General features: G+C 38.5%; 1 long non-coding RNA gene across 1 annotated transcript in view; it reads left to right on the plus strand.

Moving 5' to 3' along the window:
- The window catches only part of LOC131413606 (uncharacterized), an 83,801-nt gene that overhangs the window by 55,468 nt on the left and 3,203 nt on the right, over positions 1-25,130 (plus strand). Inside the window, exons 2-4 of the long non-coding RNA XR_009221989.1 lie at positions 6,704-6,784; positions 8,045-8,078; positions 8,889-8,945. This is a non-coding gene — a long non-coding RNA (uncharacterized LOC131413606). The remainder of the gene's footprint in view (positions 1-6,703; positions 6,785-8,044; positions 8,079-8,888; positions 8,946-25,130) is intronic.

Here is a 25,130-nt window from a genome sequence, read left to right on the forward strand (position 1 = left end):
CCAGAGACCAGATCCATGAGTCCCTGAACCTTTGCATGTTTCCCCGGTGTGTGTGCTCTGTCTCAACTGCAGCCGAGGCCATGTGGCCACTTTCCAATGAGCCTGATCCCTTCTCCCTACAAGCCCCCAGACTCCCATGCTGTAGAGTCTATGGATCTCTCATCCTCTCACTGCTTCCATTTCCATCAGATGGCATTTCCCCAGGGAGGAGCTTTCTCAACGTTCTGCTGGCAGCCTTTGCTGCTAGCATCTCTGTCTATTCTAAATCTCAGCCATTACCATTTAAGCCCACTTCCTCCAGCTTGGTCCCCAGCGCCTCACACAAGCAAAAGCAGCTGGTTCCTCATCCTCCACACCATAATCCTTCAAATCCTCGAAAGCCTTCCTCGAAAGCCTAAATCACAATTTCACCAATGTCACCACACCCCTAAGCTTCGGGGAATGCTCAGCTACAAAACAACCCTTCACATTCTAAGGCAGAGGATCATAGTCAGCATTTCTGAAAAACAAAACAGAAAATACCTAAGCTCATCATACTTAATAAACATAAAAATTGTTTCTGGAACTTTTGTTTTTTTATATACAGTAATAGTTTTTTTAGTTATATACATATATATCCTATATCTATACACATAAATATTCTTTATGCACTGAAATGAAATGTTAGGTGTCTTTGTTATTGTGGGTTTTGGTCAAAAGAGTTTGATAAACACAGTTTTCCACCTGCCCAAAGCTACGGCTATCCCTAACTATGTCTGAGCCTATAGCGCTTCGTAATAGAGGGTTTTTGAAGATGGACACCACATCCATCTTGTTCACCATGGCATCCTCGCTCAGTATCTGCATAAAGTAGCTGTCTATAAATATTTGCTAAATGAATGAAAACCACTCACTGGCTGGGTGACCTCTGGGACTTAGTCCTTTCATTTATAAAATGAGTTTTCAGCACTTCTTGGTGAACTCTGATCCCCTCAAACCCTACCCTATGAATCCATGACCATCTCTGGGTTCCAGAAAATGCTTTTGCAATGGCAAAGATGGGCTCTGGTAACTCCTGTCTTCCCCCAAACTCACGCTGTACGAATAACCACCTCTGGGTAGGAAGTGTGAGGATAAGCTGGTGCTGAAAATGAGCTAAGAAAAAAAAATAAAGTAAATCCTGCCCAGTGTATGTCAGGCTGTGGTTTGTACTAGATTAATGAAAGGCCCACATGGCATAGTTGTGTTTACAGTGAGCTTATAGGAGTTTTCCCTTAAGGTAGGGAAAGGGGATTGGGTTAAACAAATTATTTAGCTTTTCCTGACCTGAACCGGCAACAGTAATGGGGAGCTGTAGCTGAGGAATGGCCTTCCCAATTTCAGCCCAGATTATGCTCACCTTGAGTTCCTTTGCAACCAGATGTTGGTCTTCCATCGGGGAGGTAGAAGGCAATTCCTAGGTGCTATCTAAGAAGGTCTAAACCCCCAAATTGCTTCCTGTGGTAAAATTGTACCTTGTCCAATTGTGTAGAAGTGACTTCCAGCTACAAGGCAACAAGTAGCTGGTATTATAGGAATTAAATAATCACCTACTTGCAGGCAAGCAAATTTGATGGCCCAGAACTAGAATCCTGTTATCTTCATTGCTATCACCCAGCTCTTCTTCCTGAAACAGAAAGACTTCATGGAGTTACATGCAGCCCACATTTACAGGAGGGTAATATCCTATAGTTCTGTTAAAAAGAAAACAGAAATCCTATCTACTGAGTCTACACAACTTCAAAAATCTAGTTTGAGTTAACATTTTACTGAATGGATTCAATGAATGACATGTTGCACTGGCATATTTGACTTTGGTCTGAAAGCAAATTAATTTTAACTACAGCTTGGGGAGTGTGGATATAATTTTGCTTAGTTTTTATGGCTGATTTTTTTCAAGTCAATCCATAGCCATTGCCAGTTTCCCTTTACTCTCTGAAGATATTTTTAGGTATGAGACTATATTAACAGGATGTATGTAATTTATTGGCAGAACTTTTCTGTCAACCTGTCAGTCATTTTTGATTCCAAATTACATGGGCCCAACTCAGGTCTGGGATGCATTCACATTAAATGATTGTGGATCATTTATTTCAGAAATGATAGGTTGGAGAAAATGTGCTTTGCACATGAGAAATGAAATCCCACAGCACATCAAGTTTCCTGTTTCCCTGAGATCCTCATTTTTCCATTTAGCCTCTATTTTAACTTTTCCTCCCTCTTACTTAAAGGTCTTGAGAGGATCCAAAGACAGACCAGGAAAGGCCTAGCCACCCACTCCCCGGCCCCAGGTTGAATAAGACCACACTCCTAGACGGTAGGAAGGAAATAATCACAAACAAAACTGACACTTTGTATCACCCTTGGGAGTTCAGCAAGGTAATGAGAGGAGGTGTGATGACCCACATTTTGCAGGCTCACCTGGATTAGGTGACTTAGCCAAGATCATACAGGAAGGAAAAGGGGAGCCAGAAGATAAACACGTGCTCTCAGGACCCTGCACTCTTTTCCTAGAAATGGTTCCCGGTGTTTGTGTGTCTACCCATGGTTTATGTTACCGAGTGCCACACCTGTATCAATATACCAAAGTCCATATCAGTCAGGGCTCAGTCAGAGAAGCACAACCTCCAGTGGTGACGTGGAGGGTGGGATAGATTCTGCGGGTAGGCCTCACGGTCATGGAAGTGAGTTATGCAGCTTCTTTAAGTCTTTTCCTGCTGTCAGGGTGGGCAGTAGGGAGGAGAAGAAGGAGATGACGTGAGAGAGGTCAAAACAAACAGCACCGGGGTGCAGCTCTCACTGCCTCCTGTCTTGACGATGTGGGGCCCTTTCCTGCAGAGCAACTGTCATACCTGGCCCAGGAGCTGGAGAAGCTGAAGGAGGAGGGCAGTGTGGAAGCTGCCCTGGGCCAGCGAGGCCAGCCAGCAGAACAGCGCCGAGAGCGTCTGCTCATGCTTTTGTTAACAAAGCTGGCATGAAAACAATTACACAGATTTGCCTTTGTGACAGTTCTTAGACACAGTCATGTGCCGCATAATGGCGTTTCCGTCAACAATGGACTGCATATACGACAGCGGTCTCACAAGATAAGTACCATGGAGCCTAAGTGTGCAGTAGTCTATACCATCTAGGTTTGTATAAGTACACTTTATGATGTCCACATAATGACAAAATCACCTAATAATGCATTTCTTACAATGTATCCCTGTCGTTAAGAGATGCATGACTGATTTTTATTACTATTTAGATATTTAAGTTTTTAATAGAGGTATAATTTACATATTGTGAATCTTATGTGTAACTCTGATTGGTTCTGACAAATGCATACATCTACCTAATACATACCCCATCAAGATATAGCATACTTCCATTACTCCAGAAAGTTCCCTCCCAGTCAACATCCCTTCCCACTACCACCACCAGAGGTAGTCATTGTTCTAATTTCTTTGGCAATAGATTTGCTTTGCCTGTAGTAGAACTCTATATAAATGCAATCATACAGTATTTACCCTTTTTTGATATGGATTCTTTTACTTAACATAACATTTGTAAGATTTTCTATGCTGTTACATGTATCAGTAGATCATTCCTTTTTATTGCTGAGTAGTATTTCATTATATGAATATACTGAAATTTACCCATTCACCTGCTGATGGATGTTTGGGGTGTTTTCACTTTAAGGCTATTATGAACACAGCTACTGTGATTAGTTTTGTACAAAGCCTTTGGGGGGTAGGAGGGTAGGAGGGTAGGACATGTGATTTCACTTGGGTAAATACTTAAGAGTGAAATTATTAAGTCATAAGGTAGGGGTATGTTTAACTTTATTAGAAATTGCGAGGCTATTTTTCAAAGTGAGATGTTATGGGCTGAACTTCATCCCTCCAAAATTCATGTGTTGAAGTCTTAACCCCCAGTACCTAAGAATGTGACTGTATTTGGAGATAGTCTTTAAAGCAGTAATTAAGTTAAAATGAGGCCCTTAGAATGGGCCCTACTCCAATACAATTAATGTCCTCATAAGAAGAGGAGATGAGAACACAGAGACACACAGAGGGAAGACCATGTGACAATACAGGGAGAAGCTGGCCGTCTATAAGCCAAAGAGAAAGGCCTCAGAAGAAACCAATCCGGCCAACACCTTGATCTCAGACTTCTAGCCTCTAGAATTGTGAGAAAATAAATATGTGTTGTTTAAACTACTCAGTCAGCAATACTTTGTTATGGCAGTCTTAGCAGACTAAAACATGTTAATACCATTTTTATACTCCTAACAGTATTGTATGTGAGTTCTGGTTGCTCCACATGCTCGTCAACACTCAGCGTTGACAGCATTTTTATTTTTAGCCCTTCTAGTGAGTGAATAATGCACATAATTGTGATTTTCATTTGCATTTCTCTGATGACTAGTAATGTTCAGCATTATTTTGTGTGCTTATTGGCCATTCATTTACCTTCTTTTGAGAAGTGCCTGTACAAGTTTTGTCTTTATTATTTAGTTGTAGAAGTTCTTTACATATTCTGAACACAAGTCCTATAACAAATAATGGATTGCTAACATTTTCTCCAGTCTAAGACTTGCCCATTCATTTCCTTAACAGTAGCTTTTGAAGAGTAGAAGTTTTTAGTTTTAATAAACTCCAATGTATCACCTTTTTATGATTATTATTTCCTATGCACTCTCTAAGAAATCTTTCCTTACTTCAAGGTCAAAAAGATCTTCTAAAAACTTTATAGTTTTAACTTTCATGTTCATGTCTATGATCCATTTCAAACAAATTTATGTGTATGGTGTGAGGTATGGAATAAGGTTCATTTTTTCCCTATATGTTCCAGCACAATTTGTTGAAAATGCAATTTTTGCCATTGGATTTATTTGGCAACTTTGTCAAAAATCAATTAACCATATACACATTAGGTTTACTTCTGGAGTTTATTCTGTTTCATTGAATTGTGAGTAAGAACAGAAAAAGCCAATCGGATAGGTTGACGTGCCAGGACAGGGCTCCCTTCAAAGGCTCTCCCACTCAATGAAGAGCACCAGCATCCATCCAGTGGCACCAGCCAGTGAGAGACATCATTACCTCTCACCTGTAGGAACATCTAGCTGCCCAGGGGCGACCTGCATGCTTACTGGCCTCTCTCCAAACCATTTTCTACACAAACATCAGATCCTGTTACCACTTAAAATCCTTCAGCAACTACTCATTTTTCTTAACATAGATCCGGAATTCTTTTCTATAGTTTGTAACAAGGCCCTTTATGGTCTCTGCTATAAGTATGCTGCACTTCTTCAGTCCCTTGTTTTCTGCTGGCATCAGGACTTTTCATACTGCTCCCTGTGTGGCTTCTCTTCCTTCCTCAGACAGCAGCTACTCCTCCTTTAGCTCAAGCATCACTTCTTCAGAGAACCCTCCTTTTACCTCTCTAGTTAGATCAATCCCGCTCTTATAGGCTCCTATAGCACCTCTGCTTTACAGCCTTCATCACAGTGGAAATTTTTCATTTTATATTTTTTATCATTTGATTAACTTCTCTCTTCCTTGTTGTCCTCTGCATACCATGAGGACAAGGATTGCGTCTGGATTTTTCTCACTAATATCTCAGTACCTAGTTCAGTGCCTGACATGTAGAAGTTGCTTGGTAAATATTTGTTGGGTGAATGAATGAAAAGCAAAGAAGCTGAGGAAGAGGGAGGACATGAACTTGCTTCTCTTTCTGTTAGCCTCTCATTCCCCCACCCCTTGCCACCGCCACCATGTCCAATCCACCTTCAAAATGTAGATTCTGCCTAAGTCTGATCACTTCTCACCATCACTGGCCACCAGCCTGGTCCAAGCCACCACCAATCTCAACTGGACCACTCTAAGAGCTTCCCTGCTGGCTTCCCTTGTACCCTGTGTTAGTCCATTCAGGCTGTTATAACAAAATACCACACACTGGGTAGTTTACAAACATCAGAAATTTATCTCTCACCATTCTGGAAGCTGGAAGTCCAAGATCAGGGTGCCAGTATGGTTGGGTTCTGGTGCAAGCCCTCTCCTGGCTGCAAATGGCCAACTTCTTGCTGTGTCCACACATGACGGAAGGGACTAGGAAGCTTTCTCTGGCTGCTTTTATAAGGGGACTAATCTCATTCATGTGGGTGGAGCCAAAGGCCCCACTTCCTAATACCATCACCTTAGGGGTTAGGTTTCAACATATGAATTTTGGAGGGAGTCAAACATTCAGACCTAAGTTCATTTTGGAACTATCAGCATGAATCTTTTAAAATATACTCCCCACTTGACACCATGCAATGGCTCACCACAACAATCAGGGAACATTGGAACTTTTTATTACTCATCTAAGATGCTTGGCTACCATTTCCAACTCATCCCCTGCTACTGTCACCTTCAATCATCCCACTGGACATTCTTCCATTTCCTCAACACACCAAACCCACTCCTGCCTCAGGGACTTGGCCGTTGGTACGCTCTGCCTGGAGTTCACTTCCCCCATGTTGCTGTCTCCCCTCTTCAGGCCTCATCTCAAATGCCACCTCCTCAGAGAGGCCTTCCCTGACCATCCTAGTTAAATTAGTCCCCATCCTACCCCCATCCCTTTCCATTGCTTGATAACCTTTTTTCTTTTATAGGAACTTTGACTTTCTGACATACTACATCTGTCTTGTCTTATCTTCCAGGGCAGACTGTAAGCCCCACAAAGCAGACACGGACTTGTTCAACACTCCATATTGAGAACCCAGAAAAGGAGCACACAGAAGGTATTTAATAATTTATTTATTGACCAGAGAAAGGAAAGAAGAGAGAACGAGTGTTCAGGCACTGCTAGGCACATAGCAGCCGCTCAACAAATAATGTTATTATATTTCTAAAGATATGTAATTATTAAAACTATAATAAAGTGATCTTCAGGTGATTACAATTCTCAGCTTAAGACACGTAAAAGAGGAGTTTAAAAAACAAGTATAAATTATAAGCATGTTAAAAACATCCCTATTTTCAGGCATTAATTAGATTACTCGCTTTAACCTATGGTTTTCTTTTCCATTCGTTATTACAGTTTTTAAACTGGTTGTTTATTGAAATCTATGTCCTGAAATTTTTCTGGAAAACAAAAACTAAGTGGTCGAAGTCTTCGGATAAAATAATATAAAGTAATAATTTAAATAATTTAAAGTAATGATTTAAAGTAATCCTCGTCCCTGGATGTCTTGCCGTGCTACAGTTCCCATCCCTAAATTTCCATGAATATTCCTTTGTAGCTAAAACAATCATCTTATTTGATTGAACTAAAATGATTCTCTTGTTTAATAGAACTCCTTCACTGGGTGTCTATACCTTGCAATTAATCATAAAAACCTGAAAAGAACAGCTCTTCTGTTTTGTGAACTTTTTTCACTTAGCTGCATAATGTGAAAATCTTCTCATGCCAATAGACAAATATCTGAATAATTTTAAATGGCTACATATAGATTGAGTGGTTAAAACATAAAATCTAGCCAGTATTCTATAATTTGACTTTTAAGTTTCAGGGTATTGCTGTTCTCCTCATTTTACTGGAGTTTTTTCTTCTGTTTTTGATTGAAATCTCAAACTGGATTTTGATTAGAAGACAAAACCTGAAAGTTTTCCCTTAGAAAAATAGAAAACTTGAAAAGGCAAAAGACTTAGAATGAAATGATTCAAAACAGTATGGGGGCATTTTATGTGTTCATGGTGTCAATAATATACCTGTGCGGGGAGCGGGCTTTGGAACTGTACGAAAAGAGCTGATGTCACAGGGAGCTGCGGTCACACAGCCTGTGTCCTGCTCAGTGTGAGAAGGGAGGTGGACGGTGCCTGTCCCTTCTGCTGCCTTTGGCAGAAGACTATGCTTCTAAGAGCCCAATCGCAAAACTCGGGTACTAGCTATCCCTAAAGAGGATAATTGGATCTCTCTTTCTCAAATCATAGGTTTGAGAAATTCCTTACTAAAGTGTGTTTTCCCTAAAATTAATTCTATTTTTAACTTTCTTTTATAGCTGGTGCAAATGCAGCCCTGGGTACTTAACTCAGGTAAGTGTGCTTCAGGGTGGGATTGCTCATGCTTCTCTCAGCTTGCTTTTCCCCAGTTGTTACTAAGCCTTTGAATGGAATGGATTTTAAAGGTTCAGAGTGTTCGCTTAACCACATTAATTATACCAGATAAATGGAATTTCCAGAAGTTTAAGTCATTAGGAGGGTAATGACAGGCAAAGGTCTGTGGTCTAGAAAACAGATGGAATGAAGACCAAGAAGTTTCTGGGGTGTTAGTACAAGTCACCACACCACTCTGAGCCTAACGAAAGGGTTGGAGTCAGTGTTCTCCAGTATTTCCCTAAATTCTGAGATTTTGTGCCCCAGTTGTCTGTGGAAGAATTCAAACCACTTTCCTAAAAAACTGAATCACTTATTAAGTAAATTTGCAAATTCTCACTTTTCTTGGACATGTTGAAAAAAAAAGTCATTCCTTTATGACTTCCTTTAAACAGCTGTGCAATGAGGAATTAATTTTACTTATACTTGAGCTTCAGCCCTCATGAAGAGAACATTCTCAGCACGGACGTCTCTGTGCATCAGCATAGCCTTGCTGTCATTTTAAATAATTCAATTGAGTTTAATAGCAAGTGTTTAATTTAACACATTGACTGAGATTCACCAATCCAAGGCACCATGACTAAAGACACTGTGGGAAATAACGGAAATGGATGCATTTCTGTCTTGTTTCATTCAGATGACTATCTGAATTCATCTCCCTTGCCTGAGTTAGAGAACTCTCTAGATCTTCTCTCTTCTCATTCCTGGTTGCCTTGGGCACATGTATGCATATGTGATGTGTGCTTATAGGCCTACAGAAAGCTGAACTGATTGAGGATCCAGCAGGACATCAGACAGGAATTGAAGGTGAGAAAACAGAGAATTAACTTAAAGATCTTTTCAAAGTGTTGCTCACTATTTCTATAGCAAAAGAGCAATTTTAACCCCCCAAAATAAGATGGAGGCTCTGCTACCTCTCTTGTATCATAAAAATTTGGGAAGAGGAATCTTCAAAGATGGAAGAGACCTGTGTGACTGAAGCAGTCATGTTGACATTTTATGGAAGGGAAGCCTATTAGAAGACAAATCCCAGAGCCTAGGGGAAGGAGGTTTGCTGGAATTGTTGCTTGATATCAGCTAAACCTTGAGTTCTGCAAGGTCTGGTTGGGCAATGAAGGGGGCATAATGTGATAATATGGTAATGAGTTTGCAATTTACCTTTCTTGACTCAACCTGATTTCACACTTAGTGCTGATTTCACCCTTAAAGTATGGAATAGGAACTTGGAAAAGAGGCAGAGAGATCTAATTTAGGGCTGATGTCCCATAGTCAGATTGGTCCCAGGTTTTAACTTTTAGAGGACACCTCCTGAGGAATTGTAATACAGACACAGGGGAAAAAACTCAAATCTAATGCTTTGTCTATGTCTTTAGAGTTGTGAAAAAAGATTTTGAAAGCAATGACATCAGTACTCAATCCAAGCAACTCAACTTAGAAATATGTCGTCCTAGGAGAATCTACACTTTTTCTTAAATCTCCATTGGTCATTTGGCCCTATGTCTTGACATGAGTACAGCCATGTTTGGCCGCTCCATTGACCTACAGCCACCAACACAAAAAGAAATATAAAAGCTGCTTTCTGCGTGGTGGGAACTGGCCCTTCTCTCACAGAGGGAGTTGCAAGTTGTAACATTTCAAGGCTCTCGGAGCGTCGTAGCACGGGATGGACTGGCCATCTGTGCCGGGCTGGGACGATAACCAAAGAAAACAATGTACGTACACAACTACTGGGCTGGGACGTTAGCCAGGGGGCTCAGTGCACGTACGCCACTGATAACCATTTTGTGCTTGGGAACACTAAATGATTGCTCTGCAAACTCTGTAATTGCTTACTCTGAAAATTACTGATGGTATAAAAACTGCTGGAAACTGAGACCTGATGAGAGTTCCACCTGTGGAAGGGACACCTTGCCCAGGACGTGTGATCCTTGCCCAGCCGCGTCGATTGACAGGACTCTCCCGGCAGTGGGGCGTGGATATTGTGAGTTTTTGATTTGATGTGAAGTAATTAATTTGATATAAAGTAATTGATCTGATGTGTTCTCTTTTCGGTCAACCTGGTGTTTCTCTTTCCGGTTGATTTGTGTCATTTCTCTTCAGCCGATGTGGGTGTTTTCCCTTTCCAGTCGGGCTAATGTTTTTTCCCTCTTAATATTTGACCTATTTGGATCTGTTTGCAGACTATCGCCTTTACTATCCTCTATATAATAAAATATACCTTCAGTCCATTTGTTTGGAGTGGAAAATGTCTTTTACATCTCCGATCGAATCCCCGAACCTCTCATAACATAATTGGCGCTGTGAGCAGGATTCGATTAAGGAGATGGCTTTCCTGTTCAAACAAAAGGTAACTAAAGCCAAGGTGGAAGAGATCCCAGGATGGGAGGACCCTCCCTCTTACACTCTGGCTGGGGAGTGGACTTATAGGTCAGGATTATGTGAATCTTGGGATGTTCGTCTGCGAGATATGAACCATTGGATGTGACCAAAATGGGGCAATTTCAATTTACCAAAACTGATGTATTTGCTTATGCAATTGGAAAAAGCCAGCTAAAATGTTAAACCGCTAGTGGGAAGCCTATTTTAATCTTTGGAGGTTTTTAAATAAAATCAGGAATACTATATTGCCTCTTTAAGAGAAAATAATTAAGTAATTAAACATGCCGGCAGCCTAAGCTGAATCTGCTGCTCCCCTCCCCTCTCTTGCTGAGCTTCCTCGCTTCAACTCCCCCGGAATTTCTGATCTGAAATTAAGCAAGTGAAAATAAGTAAACTTTTGAAGTAATTTGAAATTGGAATGGCTATTCTGGAAAATCTGTTTCTGATGAGTTCACCTTAAGGGTCACCCTTAAAAGAGAGGATTCGAAACCTCTCACGATGAAATGCAATCTTTAATTAATACACAGAAACTTCTAAAAGACAAAGTTATTTCAAAAACAGCTTCCAAAATCTTTCTGGTAACTTGAAGCTTTAGAGTTTTGCTAAATTAAGTTGATAAAAATTTATTGAGTCTCTGGTCATTCCCACATAAGATAAAACATTAAAAATTGGTTACTAAGCATAGATTTGTCTGCCTTTGGTTTCTTATCTTGGAGAAACTGAAAGATGCTTGCGTTTATTGATAAACATGTTCCGTGCATGTTGAGGAATTTTCTGTGAGAAAGTACACATTTCTGGAAAGTCTGTATACAAAAAACAAAATGTATGTTGTCCATAAAAAAGATATAGAGAATAGAGATATTTTTGTTTGTTTTATTAAGAAAGATAAATTTGTCCTAAAGTACTAAGAAAAGGAAAAAGGCATGGGACAAATTTTAAATGTAAAAAATAAGTGACAGAAGGTTTGTGAAAGTAAAGCCCTGAGGAGTTTTGCACATGATCAAGTTGGCTAAAGTAAGCTGATAAAAAATTAAAATTTGACTTTCTCTCTTATAAAGGTAATGTTCTTAAACTTTTAGTCTGCTCTTTATATAGAGATTAAAAGATAGTCTTTTGAGTAAGTCTATGTAAAAGACAAAACACCTATGTTTTGTTAAAGTAATTTCCTATGTTCAAAAGGACTAAAGTCTCTCCCTTAAGGTTTCTGTTTTTGTTTTTTGACTGTTTTAACTCTCTGTTTGCCTTTAACTGTTTCTCTTGTCAACTTGATTAAATAAATAACTAGGCATTGTTTCCTATTTGACCAAGTGTTTTAGAATCTTTTGATATTTTTGATAAACTTCTGCCAAAATTAAAGTTTTTTTAACTTAAAAAGAAATTATAAAAAGACATATGATTATGATGCTAAAATACAATTGTTACTGTATTTCATGTTGATGCTTACAGTTCTTTAATTTCTGCAGAACGAAAGCATAATTCTCATGCTAATCAGCTGGTGCAGATTCGTGCAACGCACAACCCAGGCTTAACACAATGGGTCCACGAAAAGAGTGGACACTTGGGAGAACAAGCTTCATACAGGTGGGCACAACAAAGGGGAATCCTTGTCACCCATGATGATATTGCCACTGCAGTACAACAATGTCAATTATGCCAACAGTTAAATAAACGGGGAGTTCCACACCCCTACCAAGGTCATATCCAAAAGGGATTATTTCCCGCCCATACCTGGCAAATAGATTTTATTGGACCATTGCCAAATTCTTGTGGATATACTTATGCCTGCACTGCTGTTGATACATATTCTGGTTATTTATTGGCTATACCAGCTAAAGTGGCCACCCAACAGAGTGCCATAAAATTATTAGATATAATTAAGTTATATTATGGAACACCAAGGCAAATTCAGAGTGACAACGGTTCCCACTTTACAGGTAAGTTGATTCAAACTTATACCAAGAAAAATTATACAGAATGAATTTATCATATACCTTATCACCCCCAAGCTGCAGGCCTCATAGAACGAATGAATGGATTGCTTAAACAACAATTGAGGAAACTCGGTCATGGCTCATTAAAGGGGTGGCACAACCATCTAAGTACTGCTCTAAATATGTTAAATAACAGGCCACTAGGCCCTAATGAGACTCTTCTGTCAAGGTTGTTGCCAGCAAAGATTACAGAAGTGGCAGCCGCCACCCATGAGCTTATGACCTTAACTTGTCGGCCCCTGACGCAGTCTGCTAAACCGCCTTTTCGTGCCACGGCCGAAGCGGCTGGATTGGATTTATCTACCGTTCATTCTATTCAACTGCCCCCTAAGAAGCAGTCTATAGTCCCTACTGGGATAGGGGTACAATTCCCCAAAAATACCTTTGGTTTGTTAAAAGGATGCTCTGGACTGGCAGCAAAAGGTATTGATGTACTGGGAGGAGTCATTGATCCAGATTACCAAAGAGAAATAAAATTTATATTATATAATGGTAGTGACACAGTACTAACTGTAGAATGAGTGGGACAATTATTGGTGCTTCCCCTTTTGACTCCAAATGTGTCACAAGGACAGCCTCCAAGTGAATTAACTAAAAGAGGAATACAAGGATTTGGGTCTACAGATGGATGAAAACCTGGAGCAAAGGTGTGGGTGACACATCCACCCAATGTGGCTCCATGTGCCGCAGAAGTAGTGACCCAAGGGCCCACTGCAACACTCATAGTAATGTATCCAGGAAATGAACAATTATATCATGTTCCTAAAAATTCTGTTTCTTTGCGTGAATAGATACTCCTGCTGTGTTTGCTATGCTGTGCTGCACCTCCGTGTCTGCTGCAGACCTACACACCAACTAATGTCTCCATAGGACAACCTTTGACCCTGCACTGCTGGACCAACTGCTCTACACCAGTGGGACCTATAACCTGGACTATGAATGGCCAAGAAATTTGGTCTCAAAAACATCAAGCAACTTCTCAATATAAGATAATTTCTCTATTACCCTGCCTTCTGCTACCCTCTGTGATGGGGGCTGGTCTGGACTTCTACAAGCTAGTTTGTTAGGCCTAAGTGTTACCTTATCTAATGTTATCTTTGATGCTGTACATGATTTGCAAGATCAAGTTAATAACATTTCATATTCTAAGGGGTTATTTGATTGGTTACCTTGGGGTTTGGGTCCTTTATTGCGAGATAGTTTTATAATTATTGTCGTCATTGGATTTTGGATTCTTGGATGTGCCTTATGTACTTATGTACAAAGTTCATTTTCTGTGCGTATGGTGTCTTATGGTTAATGGAGACGGCCACGGCCGAATATATCTTGACATGAGTACAGCCATGTTTGGCCGCTCCATTGACCTACAGCCACCAACACAAAAAGAAATATAAAAGCTGCTTTCTGCGTGGTGGGAACTGGCCCTTCTCTCACGGAGGGAGTTGCAAGTTGTAACATTTCAAGGCTCTCGGAGCGTCGTAGCACGGGATGGACTGGCCATCTGTGCCGGGCTGGGACCATAACCAAAGAAAACAATGTACGTACACAACTACTGGGCTGGGACGTTAGCCAGGGGGCTCAGTGCACGTACGCCACTGATAACCATTTTGTGCTTGGGAACACTAAATGATTGCTCTGCAAACTCTGTAATTGCTTACTCTGAAAATTACTGATGGTATAAAAACTGCTGGAAACTGAGACCTGATGAGAGTTCCACCTGTGGAAGGGACACCTTGCCCAGGACGTGTGATCCTTGCCCAGCCGCGTCGATTGACAGGACTCTCCCGGCAGTGGGGCGTGGATATTGTGAGTTTTTGATTTGATGTGAAGTAATTAATTTGATATAAAGTAATTGATCTGATGTGTTCTCTTTTCGGTCAACCTGGTGTTTCTCTTTCCGGTTGATTTGTGTCATTTCTCTTCAGCCGATGTGGGTGTTTTCCCTTTCCAGTCGGGCTGATGTTTTTTCCCTCTTAATATTTGACCTATTTGGATCTGTTTGCAGACTATCGCCTTTACTATCCTCTATATAATAAAATATACCTTCAGTCCATTTGTTTGGAGTGGAAAATGTCTTTTACATCTCCGATCGAATCCCCAAACCTCTCATAACACCCTAGAGAATAATCATTTGTCATCTAGGTAGAAGTCAATTCCCACAGTCTCCTGCTGCAATCCATTTTTTGAAGAATGTAAATTCTATGTGGAGCTTAATTGCTTCCATCAATGTTTTTGTGAAAAAAGCAAAAACAAGAGAATATAACATGGGAATATTGCCCATGAATATCTTATAACCTGCATTTTGTTTTACTAGTAGGATTTTTTAGCGTTTAATTATATAGAGTTTAATTTATATTATTTATACACATTTCAATGAATTTTCCATATGGATAATATCCTCTTTGCATCTAGTACTTTTTTCTTAGTGGCAGATATCCTTTACATTATTACATACTTTAAATATTTACGTACGTACATGCATAATTACATACTTTGGAACTTCAGGCACTGAGCTTGCAACATTATAATGCATTAAATGACCCTTAGATAGAAAATTAAAGAGAGATTGTAAAAAATTTAATGGGAGTAGATGTTGTTTTGTTAAATGCCTAAATGTAAGAGTAAAAACATTTGAAAACTAAGCTTAGCTTGAAGCTTCCCAGCAGCCTAGGCAAAAAGGGAAACATGATATTTGCTAATGAGACAAAGTCTTTCCCTGGTGCTAAAATATACCCATAATATTACACAGAGCCCTCTATATGAGACCTTGAAAATACAATGGATGTCTTTAGCCTGAGTTTCATAGAAGACACAAAACCTGTCTTCAATATGGCTATAAAATAAAATCTGAGGGCATATTATCCATCAAGATGGACAGGAAACTTGAGCACTAGCTTTGTTCCGATAGTGTGGGCTTGGAATAAATGAGATCCTATCATGATCCTGGGCAAAACCCAGCTCTTCCCATGGCAGTTTCCAGGGCAATAGCAATAACACAAGCAGTAAAGGTAAGATTTCCCCAGAGAAAGATGCAAGTCCCAGGAGCAGAACCCAATGCATAGATGAGGCCTGAGCTAAGTAAAGATGACTAATAGGCTTACGTGGTCAGGGATATGGGTTTCCTTCTGCTACCAAGATGCAACTTTGCAAGTCTCAAGGTATTTGTGCCTGAAAGCAGAGAGAAGAGTGTAGTGCAACCACCCAACCCAGGTGGAAGTGACAGATGGTCACTTGGCAAAATAACTGAACTTGGTTAAAACTTTGTGATTGTGAATCATAATTTTCAACACAGGAAAAACAAGCCCCTGTGATGCAGGTTGTATCACAAAACTCAACTCACTCTTTCTAAACTACTTACTCTAACTACTAGCTACCAACTATTTTCTAATCTACTGCCCCTCTTTTTCCCATTTGTAACACATACTCCCAGCAACCATTACCCCTAAAACTCCTGAAATTTAACTCAATATGGATTGTCACTCAAGTGTCGTTTATCTAATCTAACAGTCTCTGTCTTTTAATTAGCATGTACAGGCCATTTATATTTAATGTAATTATTAACATGGTTGGATTTAGATCTATCATTTTATTATTTTCTGTTTGTCCTTATATTTTTTTCCCCTTTTTCTTGCCTTCTTTTGGATTATTTGAACAATTTATTTGTTCACTTTTTGACTACATTTCACTGTATTTTTTTAGTGGTTGTTCTAGGGATCACACAGCTAACTTTCACAGACTAAATAAAGTTAATATTTTACTTGAAGTGAGATATAGAAAACTTCAAGTAATATTTAGATGGCTTACCACCATATATGTCCCTTTACACATCCCCTTTTTGTTATAATTGACATATATATTGCATCTGCATACACCAAAATTATAATTTTTTTAACAGCCATATGTATTTTAGGGAACATAAGACAAAAATAGTCTTATAGTAGTTACCCATATATTTACCATTTCTGTTGCCCTTCTTTCATTCCTGAAATACAAAATTTTCCTCTGATAGTCTCTTCTTCTTGAAGAAATTTCTTTAGCATCTTTTACAGTAGGTTTGCTGGCAAAAATTCTCTTAGTTTTCTACCACCTGAGAATGTCTTTATTTCATCTTCATTCTCCAGGACTATGTTTTTTTAATGTATAATTCTACATTGATAGTTCCTTTCTTTCAGCACTTTGAAGATATTATTCTACTGTCTTTTCGCATCCCATTATTTTTGATGATATATTTGCCATCATTCGAATTTTTGTTTTCCGATATGTAACATGGTGTTTTTCTCTAGATATCGTAGAGATTTTTTCCCCTTATCTTCAGTTTCCAGCAATTTCATTAGATGTATTTGGGTTTGGTTTTCTTTGGGTTTATGTTGTTTGGGGTTTGCAGAGATCCTTGAATCTATATATTTGTATTTTCACCAAATTTTGAAAGTGTTAGATTTTGTTTCTTCAAATTTTTCATACCAATCTCTATATTATCATTCCAAAACTCCATTGACATAAATTTTAAAACTTCTGATATTGTCCTAGAGCTCTGTGAGATTGTTTGCATTTTTTTCAATCATTTTTTCTGTTCTTCAGATTGGATAATTTGTATTAATCTATGTTCAAATTTACTCACTCTTTTCTCTGTCATCTCCATTTTGCTATCTAGCCTATTCAATAAATTTTATTTTGGATATTGTACTTCTAAAATGTCCATTTGATTTTTTGTGTGTGTGAGGAAGATCATCCCTGAGCTAATATCTGATGCCAATCCTCCTCTTTTTGCTGAGGAAGATTGGCCCAGAGCTAACATCCATGCCCATCTTTCTCTACTTTATATGGGACACCACCACAGCATGGCTTGACACACGGTGCGTCGGTGCGCACCTGGGATCCAAACCTGCAAACCCTCGGGCTGCCAAAGCAGAGAGTGTGCACTTAACTGCTGCGCCACTGGGCCAGGCCCCATTTGATTTTTTATTTGTATTTCTCGACTGATAATGTCTCTCTTTCCATTCATTTCAAAAGCTTTTACCTTTGTCCCAAAGAGCACAGCTTTAATAGTTGCTTTAATGTCTTTCCCTGATAATTCCACCATCTAGGTCACCATATGTTTGACATCTGTAAATTGTCCTTTCCTTTGAAATTGGTCCCATTTTGTGTTTTTTTATATGTAAATTAATTTTGGATTGCATTTTGGAAATATGAATATTGTGTTATGATACTCTGGGTCCTGTTAAAATCCTCTTGAAATGTTTCATATTCTGATTATTATACAATCAACCAGTTTAGGTTCATACTACAAGTCCTGCCTTGCTTCTTGTGGGTATTTGTTCCTACGGCACGTCAGTTTTCATAGCCTTTGCTCTGCTTTTTGGTTTGTACCACTCAGAAGTTAATCTGGACCTGAGCAGTTTATGTGTTGGTTCATTTCTCAAAGACTTTTGCTATGCTTCTTTGGCTCTGACCTACACATTCATAGCTCAGGGGTGAGCCCAGGATTTTTGTTCCTTGGGGATTTTTCTCTTCCAGCATTCTCCCCTAAGGCATTTTCTCCATATCTTCTACCTCCTTGTGACTCCTCTCCCCAGTTCTTCTGGCAATAAATATGGGTTTCTCTCAGAGCTTTAGCCTCCTATGCTGTTATGTACTTCTGTGTAGTACATACGCAGTGAAGCTGCCTCAGGGGAAAGTACAAAAGAAAAGAGAAAAAAATGGATTTCTTCCACACATTTTGGACCACAGGAGCGCGTCTTCCCATTTTTTTTTAAACAGAGATATGGGTTTTCTCTTGAGATTCTAGGTACCCCATCTATCACCTTGATGGTAGTATAGTTCCACAGCAGGGGCAAACCTTGTGGTGGCCAGGATAGAGAGAAGATAATAAAAGGAAGAAAGAAACGGGGATTCCCTCAAACTCTTATGCTCACCGGGGCCCCTTTTTCTGGTCCTCTGACCAGAAAGAAAGAGTTTCTGCCAGAGATTTTGCTGTTATTGCCCACTGAGCAGTCCCTCACTATTCAGGCCACCCTCACTGTCAAATCAGGGCTGTGAGACTGGTAGAAGGCAGGATCTTCAAGCTTTGTTTCCTTTTCCAATATGTCTACTATTGTTTTATTCTTTTTTCGCTAGCTTTATTGAGATATAATTGACATATAACATTGTGCAAATTTAAGGCGTATGATGTGATGATTTGATATACATATATATTGCAAAATGATTACCACAATAAAGTTAGTTAATACATCCAACACTTCACATACAGTTATATGCCACATAATGACATTTAGGCCAATAACACATTGTATACACAATTCTGTTCCCAAAAGATTAGTGTCATATAGCCTAGATGTGTAGTGGGCTATATATACCATCTAGGTTTGTGTAAGTATACTCTATGATGTTCATAGGATGAAACAGCCTAACAATGCATTTGAAGGTATCCTTGAAGAACGTATCCTTGTCATTAAGTGATGCATGACTGTTATCTTTTTTTTTTCTTTGATGTTATGAGAACTTTTAAGATCTCTTCTTAACAACTTTCAAATATACAATATAGTATTGTATATTTGTACCATGCTGTACATTAGATCCCCAGAACTTATTCTTAAAACTGGAGGTTTATATCCTTTGACTATCTTCACCCGTTTTCCCCACCCCCTGCCCCTAGTAACCACCAATCTACACTCTGTTTCTATGAGTTTGATATTTTTCTATATATCACATATAACTGATATCATGCAGTGTTTGTCTTTTTCAGTCTGACTTATTTTACTTAGCGTAATGCCCTCAAGCTTCATCCATGTTGTCACAAATGGAAGGATTTTCTTCTTTTTTATGGCTGAATAATATTCCACTGTATATATGCACTACATTTTTTTATCCATTCACCCATTGATAGACACGTAGGTTGCCTTCATGTCTTGGGTATTGTAAACAATGCTGCAATGAACATGGGGATGCAGATATCTCTTTGACATAGTGATTTTATTTACTTTGGCTATATAGCTAGAAGAGGAATTGCTGGATCATATGGTTGTTCTATTTTGAATTTTTTGAGGAACCTCCATACTGTTTTCCACAGTGATTGTACCAATTTACAATCCCTCGTACAGTGCACATCCTTGCCAACACTTGTTATCTCTAGTCTTTTTGATAATAGGCATTCTAACAGATATGAAGTGATATCTCATTGTGGTTTTGGTTTGCATTTTCCTGATGATTAACAATGTTGAGCACCTTTTCATGTACCTGTTGACCATTTGTATATCTTATCTGGAAAAATGTCTATTCATGTCCTTTGACCATTTTTTAATCAGATGATTTGGTTTTTCACTATTGAGTTGTTTGAGTTCATTATACACTTTGGATATTAACCCCTTATCAGATATATGATTTGCAAATATTTTTTCTCATCTGTAGGTTGCTTTTTGATTTTGTTGGTGGTTTCCTTTTCTGTGCAGAAGCTTTTCAGTTTGATGTAGTCCCACTTGTTTATTTCTGCTTTTGTTGCTTGTGCTTTTAGCGTCATATCCAAAAAATCATTGCCAAGACAATGACAAGGAGCTTTTTCCCTATGTTTTCTTCTAGGAGTTTTATGGTCTCAGGTCTTGAATTTAAGTCTTTAATCCATTTTGAGTTAATTTTTGTGAGTGGTGTAAAAGACAGTCATCTAGTCTCATTCTTTTGCTTTAGACATGTTTTTATAATTTATTTCTAATTTAATTCCAGAGTGGTCAGAATACATACTCTGTATGATATCAGTCTTTTTATATTTATTGATACCTCTTTTGTGGCCCAGAATAGGATCAAGCTTAATTAAAGTTGCAGGTACTTGGAAAGAATTTGTCCTCTGCAGTTGTTGGGTGGGGTATTCTACAAACGTCAATTAGATAAGTTAATTGATGGTGTTAATAAAGTCTTCCACGCTTTAACTGATTTTCTCCTTGTTCTAGCAGTTACTGAAAGAGAGTGTCAAAGTCTCCAACTATAATTGTGGAATTGCCTTTTACTTTCTTAGTTCTGTAAGTTTTTTGCTTTATATTTTCTCAAGTCTTGTTATTAGGTTCACATATATTTTAAACTATAATGTTTACTTTATGAATTAACCCTGTTATTTTATTTTATTATTTTTTGTGTGTGTGAGGAAGATCAGCCCTGAGCTAACATCCATGCTAATCCTCCTCTTTTTGCCGAGGAAGACCAGCTCTGAGCTAACATCCATGCTAATCCTCCTCTTTTTGCCGAGGAAGACCAGCTCTGAGCTAACATCGATTGCCAATCCTCCTCCTTTTCTTCCCCAAAGCCCCAGTAGATAGTTGTGTGTCATAGTTGCACATCCTTCTAGTTGCTGTATGTGGGACGCGGCCTCAGCATGGCCGGAGAAGCAGTGCGTTGGTGCACGCCCGGAATCTGAACTCGGGCCGCCAGTAGCGGAGCGCACGCACTTAACCGCTAAGCCACGGGGCCGGCCCAACCCTGTTATTTTAAAATGTCCCTCTTTGTCTCTGGAAATACTCCTTATCTTGAGTCTACATTGTCTGATACTAGTATAGTCATGCTAGCTTTTTTATGATTAGTGTGTACCTGGTATATCTTTTTACATCCTTTTACTTTTTACAGTTTACATACTTTTAATATGTATGTGTTTTACATTTAAAATTGGTTTTTTATAGACAGCATACATTTGGGTCTTTTTAATTCAATCTGATAAATTCTACCTTTTTATTGAAGTGTTTAATCTATTTACATTTAGTGTAATCATTGATGTGGTTGGACTTAAGTCTATCATCTTTTCTATTTATTTGTCTTGTCTGCTTCTGGTTCCTTTTCTCTTTTCCTGCCTTTTTTTTAGATTGAGTATATTTTAGTATTTCATTTTATCTTATCAGTTGGCTGTTTACCTATACCACTTTGTTTTTTGTTTTATTTTTTAAGATTTATAATATGTAACTTTAACTTATCATGGTCTACCAAAAAGTATTTTATCATTTCATATCATGTCATATATTACATAAGAGCCTTACAAAATTATACTTCCATTTTCCCACCTCCTCTACTTCGTACTATTGTTATCATACATTTTACTTCTACATATGTCATAAATCTCAAAACAATGTTATTCTTTTTGCTTTGAAGCATCTACTGGCTTTTAAGGAAATTGGAGGGGAGTTCTTCTACATTTATCACATATTTAGCATTTCCAAATCTCTTTATTCTTTCTTGTAGATCTGTGACTATCTGGTATCATTTTCCTTCTGACTGAAGATTAACTTTTCTTCTACTGATGGTTTGGGGATGACAAATTCTCTGAGCTTTTGTTTATGTAAAATGTATTTTTTTTTTACCTTAATCTTTGAAAGTTATTTTTGTAGGATACAGAATTCTTGGCTGAATTTTTTTCCTTCAGCATTTTAAAGATGCTTTTATCCTGGTTTCTACATTGTGTCATTTCTAGTGAGATCCCAACATACAAATTTATCCCTGTTCCCCTGTTTGTAGGGTGTCTCTTTTCTTTTATGATTTTTCCCTTTATCTTTGGGTTTCAGCATTTTGATCATGAAACGCCTAGGTTTGTGTTTATCCTGCTCCAGGTTCATTGAGCTTTTTGGATCTGTAGAATCATATTTTTATCATTTTTTTTAAACCTCAACCTTAATTTCTTCAAATATTTTTCTCTCCCATTCTTTCTGTCTTTTCTTTCTGGGATTCCAATTATACATATGATAGATATTTTTGTCCCACAGATCACTGATGTTCTGTTCCTTTTGTATTTGTCTATTTTGTGTGTGTGCTTCACTTTGGATTGTTTATTTTCTTATCTTCAGGCTCATTGCTCTTTTATTCTTCAGTGCTCAACCTGTTATTAAGCCCTTGTATTGAGTTTTTCATTTCTAATATTACATTTTTTAACTCTAGAATTTCCATGTGGTTCTTCTTTTGTGTGTAATTTCCATTTCTCTGTTGAGATTTACTATCTGTTTCCTCATTACTCTCACATTTCCCTTTAACTCTTTGACCATAGGTAAAATAAGAGTTTTAAAATTCTTCTCTGCCAATTTCAACTTCTCTGTCATCTAGGTTTGTTTTTCTCCTAGTTATGGATCACATCTGTTAAATGCCTACCAGTATTCATAAAAGAGCAACAAGGGAACAAAGCTCTTTCAGAGAGGAACTTAATGTCTAGTGGAAACAAGAAGACCACAGAAGTGTAAAAGGGTTCTAAAGGCAAACCTTTCCCAACTTCATATTCTTGCCAACGATTAGCCCTTATGAGAAGCTGAATGCATAATGGGATGAGCAGAACAAAGATGTTCCATATATCCTCAGTGTTAACATAAGCACTGCCAACTACTCTTTGGCCTTAAAACATACTCCTAGAGAGAAACCAAGAAGAGGAATATCATTTTCAAAAGTGGGACAAACAAGAGGTAGCCTAGAATCCTAAATATTGTCCCTGAAAACCTTAAATTTCACTATGTGAAATTTCATTTACCTAAAAGGTAAATTCTACTTATCATGGTCAGTTGGTCAGCATTATTTATTGAGCGTCTGCTGCAGGAAGTGCATGATTTCGTTCTTGAAAAGTCATACAGGCAATAGAGCATGGACAAATGAAATTCAGAAACAACTTAACATCTGATGTTTTCACCAATAGGAAATCGTGAGCATCATTTCTCATATAGAACCACACAATCTCAGAGTAGGAAGTAACTAACCTCTGAGTTAACAAAGGAGAATCTTAAGACATGAGGCATTGTCCCATTTCTGGCCATTTAAATATGACTGGTCTCCAACAGACAATGTATCAAGCACATAAAAACCATTTTGGATGGACTCAGCTGTTCCAGCTTTAACTGTCCCTGTTCCAGACTATCCCCTAGGACCAGTGCTTGATCACTCTTGACCTGCTCCTGCTGCTGCTTGATCACCCCCTGGCTCTGTACTCGAACTCTTAACAGCTGCCTTTGGCTCTTTGATTTCTGTACTCGCCTTAGGAGAAGAAAGAGCCCTGACCTCTTAGATCTCCCACCCAGACCAACACCACTCTCTGCCTTTCCCTACTTTCACCCAGGTTCGTGCACTGAGAAGGGATTTGGTCAAGGCTTACACAGAGAGTTGATGGTAAAAATGCACCCAGAATAAGGGCAAATCTTTGTTCACATACCTAGTTCCTCCCTCCCCCAAGACTGAAGCAACATAGCACAAAAAATTTAGCAAGTTATCAACTTCTCCTGCTGTTTTGGGGAGAAAGAAAGGTGCTTCCAGTTCACTAGTGTTTTGAAACACCATGAGTTTTCAATGTACAAATCACTACATTTTCATTTACTTACAGTCTAAAACATACAAGGGAAAGATAAACAGCATAAAATAACTCTTTAAATGAAAAAATTTAAACTCCCATTCTATCTGCCCCTAACACCATCATTTCCACCACCACCATTCTCAACAGCAGCAACCAATTAGATGATAAAGCTTTTTTAAAAATCATATCTGTCCTCCAAGGTCTTACAATCTTACTTAAAAGAATAAATATTTTTAAAAATCCAGAGATAACCTAATTATAAATTGTTTTCAAGAGTCATTCAATTCTCAATGTTTGTAAGCTCTTGCCAAAAGCATTAAAGTTCTTATTCTTTGAAAATGAATTTGGAACATCTAAGGTTGTGTTTTGTTAAGATCAACACACCATATTATTTTGGTCAATTTTGTCTACCAGTGAAAAAGCAAAGCAATCAAACCACTGATTTAGAATTGTGTAGATACCTCCAAAAATGTACAGCAATCAAACTGATTATTTAAAGTTGTTTGGATACTCCCAAAAATGTAATCGGCAAAATTGTCTACTTTTCAATGATTGCATAAATGCAGACTTATTAAGAAAGTCTTCAGCAAAAAAAAAAAAAAAAAAAAAAAAAGTCTTCTTTTGTATCTCCTTCCTTGTAGCAGAGTACTGGTTACTAAGAATCTCAGATGAGAAGAGAAATATCTATTAAAAAATTGAATTCCTGTCTACACAATGCCAAAACATCTAGTAAGTCTGGTTAAAAAAATGTCAACCCAGATGTTTGGCACTGTATAGATAAAACATCCAGATGACTGGCTGAACTTGTGAATAAACTGCTGAAATGGACCAGATGTTCTGGCTTCTTAGGGCTTCAGGGCCCAGGGGTCCTTGGGAACATCAGGAGAAAGTAAATGTCCCTACTGGACCTTCACCACCTGCATGCCTTCCTTGGAAACTGCAGTGAGTGCGTAAGCCAGCAGGGTTTAGATTAAAAACGTCAATGATCGCCTTAGAAAAATCAAATGAAAAGTACAAGAAGGATGTAACGTGATATTTATCTGAAATCCATGTTTTGGGAAGTCACTGAGTCACATCTATCTTGAGGCATTGTGGTTGCATTTCTAAATATTCTCACCCTCAAGACTTTCTCTTTCAACCCAAGTTCTGAGCTACCCTTTCCCAACCCAGGGTGCAGTGGTTTTTTACAGGCAACAGTTAAAGCTGAAATCTAGAACTTTCTCTTTCCCCCATCACTTTGCCCCTTGCTTGCTCCCTTCTTCGTATTTCCTTTTATAGCTTTCCTTTCCTATGGTGTGCAAAGTGGGAAAGCGAGAGTAAGAATCATGCCAGGGA

The sequence above is a fragment of the Diceros bicornis genome, chromosome 14 (genome assembly GCF_020826845.1).
Source record: "Diceros bicornis minor isolate mBicDic1 chromosome 14, mDicBic1.mat.cur, whole genome shotgun sequence".
In the NCBI taxonomy this organism is placed as follows: domain Eukaryota; kingdom Metazoa; phylum Chordata; class Mammalia; order Perissodactyla; family Rhinocerotidae; genus Diceros; species Diceros bicornis.